A 9,312-nucleotide genomic window follows, 5' to 3' on the forward strand; every position below is an offset into this window, starting at 1 on the left:
TGAAGAGAGTGTATAGCAGAGGGCTCAGAACACACCCCTGAGGGGCACCGGTGTTGACCACAAGGGTGGAAGAGGTGTTCTTACCCACTCTGACACTCTGTCTACGGTTAGTGAGGAAGTCCACAATCCAGTTGCACAGAGAGGAGTTAAGTCCCAGTTGGTGGAGTTTGGGACGGAGTTTGTATGGCCGGATGGTATTAAAAGCCGAGCTGTAGTCTACAAAGAGGAGCCGTGCATAGGTGTTCCTGTGTTCCAAGTGCTTCAGTAATGTGTGCAGCACTGTGGCGATCGCATCCTCGGTTGACCGGTTCTCCCTGTATGCAAACTGGTGCGAGTCCAGGGATGGTGGAAAAGCAGCTCTGATGTGTTTAATGACCAGTCTCTCCAGGCATTTGGCGGGAATGGGGGTGAGTGCCACAGGTCTGAAATCGTTCAGACATGTGACATTTGACTGTTTTGGGATGGGAACGATGGTTGCTGCTTTGAAACAGGATGGTACCAGTGAACAGGACAATGAGGTGTTATATATAGAGGTGAAGACGTCCGCCAGGTCCGCAGCACAGTCTTTTAGCACCCGGCCCAGCACTCCATCCGGCCCGGCCGCCTTCCTGGTGTTAATGCTCCGGAACACACGCCTCAGCTCATGAGTGCTCAGGACCGGAGCAGGGTCGGTTGAGGGGAGAGGGGACAGGACAGGGTCGGTGTTCTCCCTGTCAAAACGGGCATAAAAGAGATTTAGATCCTCAGCCAGAGTAGAACTGTCGGCTGAGGGTGATGGTGTTCTTCTTTTGTAGTCCGTGATAGCCCTGATGCCCTCCCAGACCTGCCTTGGGTTTGTGTTGTTCTCAAACCTGGCCTCGATACGCCTCCTGTGCTGCTGCTTGGCAGTCTTGATGCCTCTTCTCAGGTTGGCCCTGGCAGCACTGTATGCCTCCTGGTCCCCGGATTTGAAAGCGTTGTTCCTTGTTCGAATAAGTTGTTGAACTCCGTGTGTCATCCAGGGTGGATTATTAGGGAACACACGGAATCGTTTCCAAGTTGTTACATTGTCCACACAGAAACAGATGTAGTCCAAGACAGTGGAGGTGTAACTGTCCAATGCGACACGATTGTCAGTGTCCTGCACCTTGAATACATCCCAGTCTGTGCAGTGGAAACAGTCCTGAAGCATCGGAATAGCGTCCTGCGGCCATGTTCTCACGGTTTTGGTTGTAATCCCAGTGCTCTTGATCTTTTGTGTGTATATTGGGTGTAGCAGAAGGGAGAGATGGTCTGACAGACCCAGGTGGGGATAAGCCTGGGCTCTGTACGCATTCGCCATGTTGGTGTACACCTGGTCCAACGTTCTATCTCCTCTGGTAGCACACTTCACATTACGGTGGAAATTGTGAAGTACAGATTTCAGGTCCGCGTGGTTAAAATCCCCAGCCGCAATAAAGACACTGTCCGGGTGTGCTACCAGGCTGTTATTGATGCTGCTGCTCAATTGTGCTAACGCTAGCTTAGCATTAGCATCTGGTGGAATGTAAACAGCGCAGATGTAAACGGCAGAAAATTCCCGAGGGAGATAGAATGGACGGCACTTTAACACCAACAGTTCTACCTCTGTACTGCACAGTTTTTCCGTTACCGTGACGTTCGTGCACCAAAGGTTGCTAATATAGATGCACAGCCCCCCGCCAGTCTTCTTACCCGAGTCCGCAGACCTGTCGGCTCGATAGGCGGTGCGGCCTGCTAGATCGATAGCCGCATCGGGAACGGCGCTGTCCAGCCAGGTTTCAGTGAAAATCATGCACGAACAGTTATTAAAAGTCCGTCGAGTGGCGATCTGCAGTCGTATTTCATCCAGTTTGTAACGGATTGAACGGGCGTTGGAGAGGAATATGATCGGGAGTGGTGGTTTAAACGGACTAGTCTTTAGCCGTGCCCACAGGCCTCCCCGCTTGCCTCTCTTCTGCCTCCGCTCGCAACGTCTCCTCCTGCGGCTTGCTGTTGCGGGTAGCCCCGGGGGTTGCTTAACGATCTCCGGGGGGATGAGATACTCGGATGTTAGTTGAAGATCTCCACGGCTTAGTTGTAGTAGATCATCTCTGTTGTATTGAAGTAACCCCAGACTGTGTGAAATAATACACAGTACCACCAAAAGTGCAAAAGTGTAGGAGCTCCGGGCCGCTGCATCTGTGCGCGCCGCCATCTTGGTTCCTGTTAGATCACTGTTGCTGTTTCTGTTGCTCATGTTTGTTCAAGATAAGCGCTAATAAAGAGCTTCAGGTGACAAAACTGAGAAGAACTGAAAACCATGCCAAGAGCAGCTACAGCAGTCATTACTCTGCTGCTCATCCACAAAAATGCTCACAGTTTACTTTATATTTTAACTTTTAAGACTACAACGTTATAAATAAAGTCGATAAAGAAGTAAGGAGGTCTGAGTGAAGATCACGAGGAGCTGCTGCAGACAGCACGGAGGAGGGCGGTTTGAGAAACGAGCGGGACGACTTTCAGTTGGTTCGCGAAGCTCCTCGCTCGGAGGAAACAAATGAAACCTGGAGACTTTTAGACACTTAGACAAGCAGAGATACATCGAGCGGTGATCGGGGGAAGCTTTCTGTGGGAAGATGCGGCTCACTGGTAGCTGTGCTAAGCAAGATTACAGCTGACACAGCAGCGAGCGTGCGGGCGGGCGGGCGAGTCGCCACTCAGGAGACTCTTGAGTAGAAATTCATGGGAAAACTGCCCAACGCCAGTGATGGAGTGATGGCGGTTGCCCCGCCGCCTCTCAAAAACCCAATCTGCTTTACAACATATTAGCCAATCATGACGGGGCACACAGCCGGCACACAGCTTGATGACTGTTTCAGCTGTGTGCTGGTGAGTACAGCTGCTCCTTATCAGAGCAAAGATATAGCCCAGTGTATGTTCTCACTCTTTCTGGTTCACTGCACCCATAATGTGTCAGAGAAGTGTCACCGACAAACACACCAAACTTTTCTACCTATTTTTAAACCAGACTTAACTGATCTGAAGTGATCGCGTTCCCAAACATCATCCAGATCTGGAGAGCAGCCTCGCTCACTGAACCTTCTGCAGATATTAGATCTTAAATTAATTCCAATTATCTTTAAAAGAACCTGCAGACACATAACAGCACCTGTGCAGGCGTGTGTGCATACATGGAACATGTGATAACAATTCCCAGGAGCACACACACACACCCAGTGTGTACAGTGGAGTAAAACAGATGGTCACACAGATTGTATTAGAAACTGACAGCTAATCAGACACACAAACAGTGAAGCGCACACACTGTTGCTGTTTCCGTCACGTCACACTGACTTCAGCTCAGCTCCTCGAGACTGACAGCAAAGCGGGCGAACACTTTTAGTATTTACGAAACAAATTTCAACTCAAATGTATTTTCTTTATTTTGTCTTTTTTGTGTTTCTCATGTTTCCCAAACTGTCATTTATCTTTAGGACACAGAGTTATATAAATCATTACAAAAGTCTTTATCACATTATCTGCAGGGCTGAAGATAATAATTCCCCTCCTGAGGGGAAGGAGTTGTCAGCGGGGCCCCCGTTGGCCCCCTTCGCACATGTCAGTAGGATTATTTCCCCAGAAACCAGCGAGCAGTCCACACCTGACCCGATTACTCGATTAGCAGATGGACGGGAAATTATCTGGAAGCAGTTTTATTACTGATAAGTATTGTGAGTCATTTCTAAACACAAAAGAAGAAAGAGAAAAAAACGTGCTCCGTCGCTCTCATTGAGATGTCACTTGACGTTTTCTGAACAATCAGTAGATTATGAGAGAAAAATAGAACCTGCTTGGATGTCTTCTGCCTCCACATGGCTTCAGTCAAACTTATCTTAATGTAATAATTGTCATTAGGATGACTGAACATGATTATTCACTAACTTAACAAACATTGTGCAGTTACTAAACTTTCTGAAATGTTTCCTTTTATGTTGGATCTCCTCAACTTATTGAACTTTAATTTTATATTAATAAGTGAAAATAAGGAGGTGAGTGTGAGGGAGGACATCCAGCTGTTTGAGCTCGGTCACGACTCACATCTTTGGGACTATAAAGTATCACATGACCCAGTAAAAGATTGTGAGAGACAAAGGCAGCTGCAGGAGCGCCTGATGATCTTTCCACAGGCTCATTGAGAAAATGTCACTTCCTCTTGTGAGTCAGTGTGGGCTTTTATTTATAGAGGGGGTGGTAATGCAATGTAAAGCAAACATAAAATACTATGAGAGTAAAATTTTAACCCCGATTATCTTGTTGTTACTTTATAAACCTTTATAAACTGAGTTCAGATGTTAGAAGCAGATCCTCGCTCAGAGTCTCTCCACAGCACTCGGAGCACAGGGCGGGGGGTGGAGAACCAGAACATTTAACAATCCTCTTCCCCTGTATTAGGATTCCCCCCCCCATCTCCACCGTCTCCAACTTGTTTCCTAAATATGATGACTAATATTAGTTTACATATTCGCCTAACAAGCAAAAGATCCCCGGTTCGAAAAAACAAAACTCTTTCGGGTTGTGTTAGGGAGGGCATCCGGTGCAAAAACTGCCAAATCAGACACGCTGTGAATAAGGGAGCAGCCGAAAGAAGCTTCCTCGTTAACATTTATTTATTCTGATCTTTCTCTCACATCATCGTGAACACTTTTTCTATCTGTTATTTATGCCTTCGCACCTCCACAAACACATTCAGCGCAGTAGTAAAGTACATTGTACAACCAGAGCATATAGAAATATAGAAATGGCACATTAACACCAGCAACCAAAGTGGTCTTCACAGTGATCACACACAGGACTAAAATAATCACATATTTCTCACATCTGTGAAGTGATGTTGTCACTGATTCTGCAGATTCTGCCCCGTTTAAAAAGACCTCACTCTATTTGTATTTGCTGATTAATCAATTAGCTGATCAGATCAGCTCATCTGCTAACACTGCATCAAATCCTCTGCAGCAGGAAACAAGGAAACACGATGGTGACTTTCAGGAAAGTAGAGCACTCTGTGCTGGTGTTACTGGTGCGAGCCCAGTTGGACTAAAACTGCAGATTAAAGCACATTAACCCTGTGTGTGTGTGTGTGTGTGTGTGTGCGTGCGTGCGTGCGTGCGTGCGTGCGTGCGTGCGTGTGTGTGTGTGCGTGCGTGCGTGCGTGCGTGCGTGCGTGTGTGTGTGTGGATTAGACAGTAATCTGACTCTGAAGCTGGACTCAGACTAAACCCTTCAGATTAGTCAAATGGGCATTTCGGTTAAGTAATCTTCATCTCACTGATGATGAGGAGGAAAAGGAGGATGAGGAGGAGGAGCATGATGTCACTGCCTCAAGCCGATCACATGCCAGGGTGGTCAGTGGGTGAGCTTCATTCGGGTTTCTGGGTTAAATCGGGTAAAGGAGTCTTCAGGTTGTCTCTTTAAACCAGAGTCCATTCAGAAAATCTACAATTTAACATTTTTATCAGTGCGGCCCTGAACTGTGACTGTCAGGCTGCTGCAGAAATCTAATGATTGCACAAAGAAACAAAGTCATGCATTAGAGCTGCCCCTCACTGCCAGCAGCGAAACCTTCATTTTGTTTTCAATAAACTTTGACCACACCGCCTCTATTTTAAATCTGTTAATTGATTTTCATCAGTTTCCATTTGTTCCATCTACGTGTGAATCACCTTTACTGTGAATTATCAAGGTTATTAAACATTAGTTATGATATTTTTTCATTTGGACAGTTTTTATGTATTTGATGCATTTTGTTGTTCTATTATAATCTTATTGTCTTACTTATGCAGCATGTGGGCAGCTCCTGTACTTTTCAATAAAAAGGAGCTGGAGGAATAACACGGCTTTGCTTGTGAGTTAAACTGAAATAATTTAATCAATAATCAAAATTCATGTTTGGATTTTTTTCAGTCTCTGTGATTTTTTTTTCTGTTTTTCTCTAAAAGAACGAGGTTTTGTATAAAAGAAACCTGAAGTGCGTACAGTCAGAAATCCAAACACAAAATAATTTCAACCAGAATTATAAGAAAGACGTGGTGTTCAAACGAAAAGCAGCACAGATGGAGGTACGAGTAAATCTTCTGAGAGGAAAAAGAAGGTTTTTAAAACTTAATGTTGAGGAAAACCTTTTAGGCAGATTCTTTCATATTTCACCTGCAGCTTTCATGTCCTGGTGACCATTAAAACTGGCAGCTGTCATCAGAGGATGGGTACACTGAGGTCAGAAAGGTGTGGACATGCTCAGTAAAAATATTAAGGCAGGCTGTGATGGTTAAAAGACGCTCAGTTGGTACTAAGGTGCACAAAGTGTGCAAAGAAAATATGCTCCACACCATTTCACCAGCAGCAGCCTGAACTGTTCACAAAGCAGGATGGATTCATGCTGTCATGCTGTTTAAAGTCTGTCCCTATCATGTGAATGATGCAGCAGAAATTGAGACTGACCAGACAATGTCTTTCCAGTCTTCTCCTGCCCAGTTTTGGTGAGCCCGCGGGAACTGCAGCCTCAGTTTTCGGTCTTCTGCTGCTGTAACCCTGCTTCAAGGTTCAATGTGTTGGCCGTTCAGAGATGCTCTTCTGCATACCTTGGCAGCAATGGGTGGTTATTTAAGTAAATGTTGCTTTCTTATCGCCTCAAAGCAGCTTGTCAATACATCATTTTAACCCAGAGAGCTGCAGCTCACAGGGTATTTTCCCTTTTACAGACCATTCTCTGTAAACCCTGGAGATGCATGTTTGGGAAAATCCCAGCAGATGATCATTTTCTGAAATACTCGGACAGACCCTCTAGCACCAACAACCATCACTGTTCTTCCTCATTCTGATGAGTAGGTCAGCTTGACCATGTCTACATGCCTAAATGCAATGAGCTGCTGCCATGTGGTTGCCTCATTAGATATTTGTGCTAACAAGCAGTTGAACAGGTGTACCTAATAAAGTGGCTGATGAGCTTAAGTGACTGGAAACATTCCCAAGATAGCAAGATGTCTGGAAGAGGAGTGGGTAAACTGAAGCAAGTTAGCTGAGCACTGGAATCCAGATTTAAACACAGTTTCTTTCTGTCTTTAAAAGCATGAACTTTAAGTATCTGAACAAACCATTTTCCCCAGTGTTCCATGTATTGTGTTCAGTAATTCAAACCTTCATGCAGAACATCAAGAGTTTGAACAAAAAAAAGGTTCAGCTGTTCCTAAACATCACAAAATAATAAAGGAGCATTCTGCTCATTTTCGCACTTTTTCAGCAAACCACAGACTCAGACCGATAATCTCCTTCAGCACCATCAACCGGATTGTCACTGCAAACTAAACCAGAGCGCCACTTCTGCCTCTGGAAGGAGCCCCAACAACTTTACTATTCTATAGGCTACATTCAGCAGGAGCCAACATGCTGCAACCACAGACAGGAAGTCTGATACACCAACAAAGCAGCAGTTAAAGCCTGAGCAGGATCTGTGGAAGGGTAACACAGTGCAACTTTAAAAACTGAATCAGGACCAGCAGATCTGCATCAGCCTGGAGTCATGTGGTATCCAGGAGCTTAAGGGGCCCCGAGGGCCCAAACAGAAAATATCAGCGGCCCTGCCCAGTTTCCCTAGAAATACTGACCACATTAATTTAAACTGGAACAAAGAGCAGGTCCAGCAACTTTCTGTGTGTTTGTGTAGGAGGAGGAGAGGGGGAGGAGAGGGGGAGGACGGGGAGGGAGGGGGGGGGGTTGTATTGTTTTTTGTTTATGTTCTCAGAGTGTCGCGTGATGCTCACTTCCCTTATGCAAGTCTGCAAAGGTGACTTCTAAACTCGCTCCAGCCATAACAGCAGCACAGAGTGTGAGAGTGTGTGTGTCTGTGTGTTGGAATGCCAGCTATTCAGTGGCTGCTGCGGCCGTGCCGTGCCGTGCCAGGACAGGCTGGAAACGGCCGACACGGACACACACAGAAGCACTCAGTGAGGAGGCAGACTTACAAACTGAACCCAGCACCACATTTATCACTCCTGCTGTTAAACCGGCTTCAGTCAGACCGCCGGCCAGACTCCCTGAAGGGATTGTCCACTTTTAAACTCCCAGTCCAGAGTCTGAGCCGCTCTGTATTTACGGCTCTGTAAATTAAACCCGGGGGACATAACCTGGTGCTGGTCATAATATCAATGTTTCTGAGCGGAGTCAAAGAGCATCTCCTCCCGGTTCTAAAGCCATCGGCAGCTGCCTCCCTCAGATAAACAGCCTAACGGAAAACCGGCAACATCTAAAACTACTACATTCCTGAATGGAGTCTGGCGTGTGTCGGGCAGACACGCCTGACTCTCACGCCTTTTCCTTCCTACAGCAGCGGGACAACTCAGAGCCGTGACAAGGGGGGCGATGAGGTCCGGGTCCGACTCACCTGAGCTCGCCAGGCTGCTGTGCCGTCCTCCCGGCGTCCGAGTAGCCCGAGAAACTTCCAAAAGACCCCAGCAGACACCCGGATCCGCACAGTCCGCGCGGAGAGACGCACAACAGGTTTGACAGAGACCCCGCCCCGCTGCGCTCCAAGGTCCACAGCCGAAAACCCACCGCGAAGCCTGGCTTAGAAATCCAGAGGTTTTAATAATTAAAAGCTATCGATCCCATCTGTCCAGTCAACACTCAGTGTCAGTCAGAATATCGATCCTCTGAAAGTGAAATACTTCATGCGTGGGTTTAATATGAGAAAAATTTTTTTTATTTATATGAATAAAATAGGCGAATTTTACCTCTGATACTTAAGATGGCCCAATTAAATCCACGTTTAAATAACTCAACAAGTAAAGTCTTATTATTAATATTACAATGTGGGTTTTTAGCGGATGAGGATGTATCCAGATACTTTTGTTCTAATAGCAGTACTAACGAGCAAACGTGTAGTTAGTGTAGTACAGACGCATCCCTAACAGTAAATTCTCGCGTATGATGCTACATCTTGTACCCCTGTGACGTCTATTTGAAGAGTCGTGTGGTTTCCAGAGTCTCCGTAAACCACCAGTACAGTTTACTAAACCACAGTGGAGTACGTGTTTTATTAGCCAAACTCTTAATTTGAAAAGCCAACAGGGATTAAACTGGTGAAACTGGGCAGAGGTAGGAGCGCTTTTAAACCACGGGCTGGCAGGGGTTAAAGGTCCGGAACGCAGTTGAGTCTCACAGGCATGTTAGTGCGTATTTCTGTTGAATGAGTTCCTTTTAAATAAGCCCCGCATCGTTTCCAGCGACGGCATGCACATACTCGCTCAGTAATCACAAACTAATGACATCCTACGAACAGGA

General features: G+C 46.1%; 1 protein-coding gene across 3 annotated transcripts in view; it reads right to left on the reverse strand.

Moving 5' to 3' along the window:
• plxnb3 (plexin B3) overlaps nucleotides 1-8,550 on the reverse strand; it is a 92,188-nt gene extending 83,638 nt beyond the window's left edge. The window contains exons 1-2 of one of the 3 annotated variants that reach the window (XM_080899485.1): nucleotides 8,414-8,518; nucleotides 6,475-6,614 (exon numbers count right to left, since the gene is read on the reverse strand). The gene's annotated coding sequence lies outside the window, so the exon portion shown is untranslated. Of the gene's footprint in view, nucleotides 1-6,474; nucleotides 6,615-8,413 lie in introns of all 3 variants that reach the window. The other 2 variants (XM_080899484.1, XM_080899487.1) reach the window with 2 other exon arrangements.
• Nucleotides 8,551-9,312: the final 762 nt, after the last annotated feature.

The sequence above is a fragment of the Rhamphochromis sp. 'chilingali' genome (assembly GCF_963969265.1).
Source record: "Rhamphochromis sp. 'chilingali' genome assembly, chromosome: 12".
Classification (NCBI taxonomy): Eukaryota; Metazoa; Chordata; class Actinopteri; order Cichliformes; family Cichlidae; genus Rhamphochromis; species Rhamphochromis sp. 'chilingali'.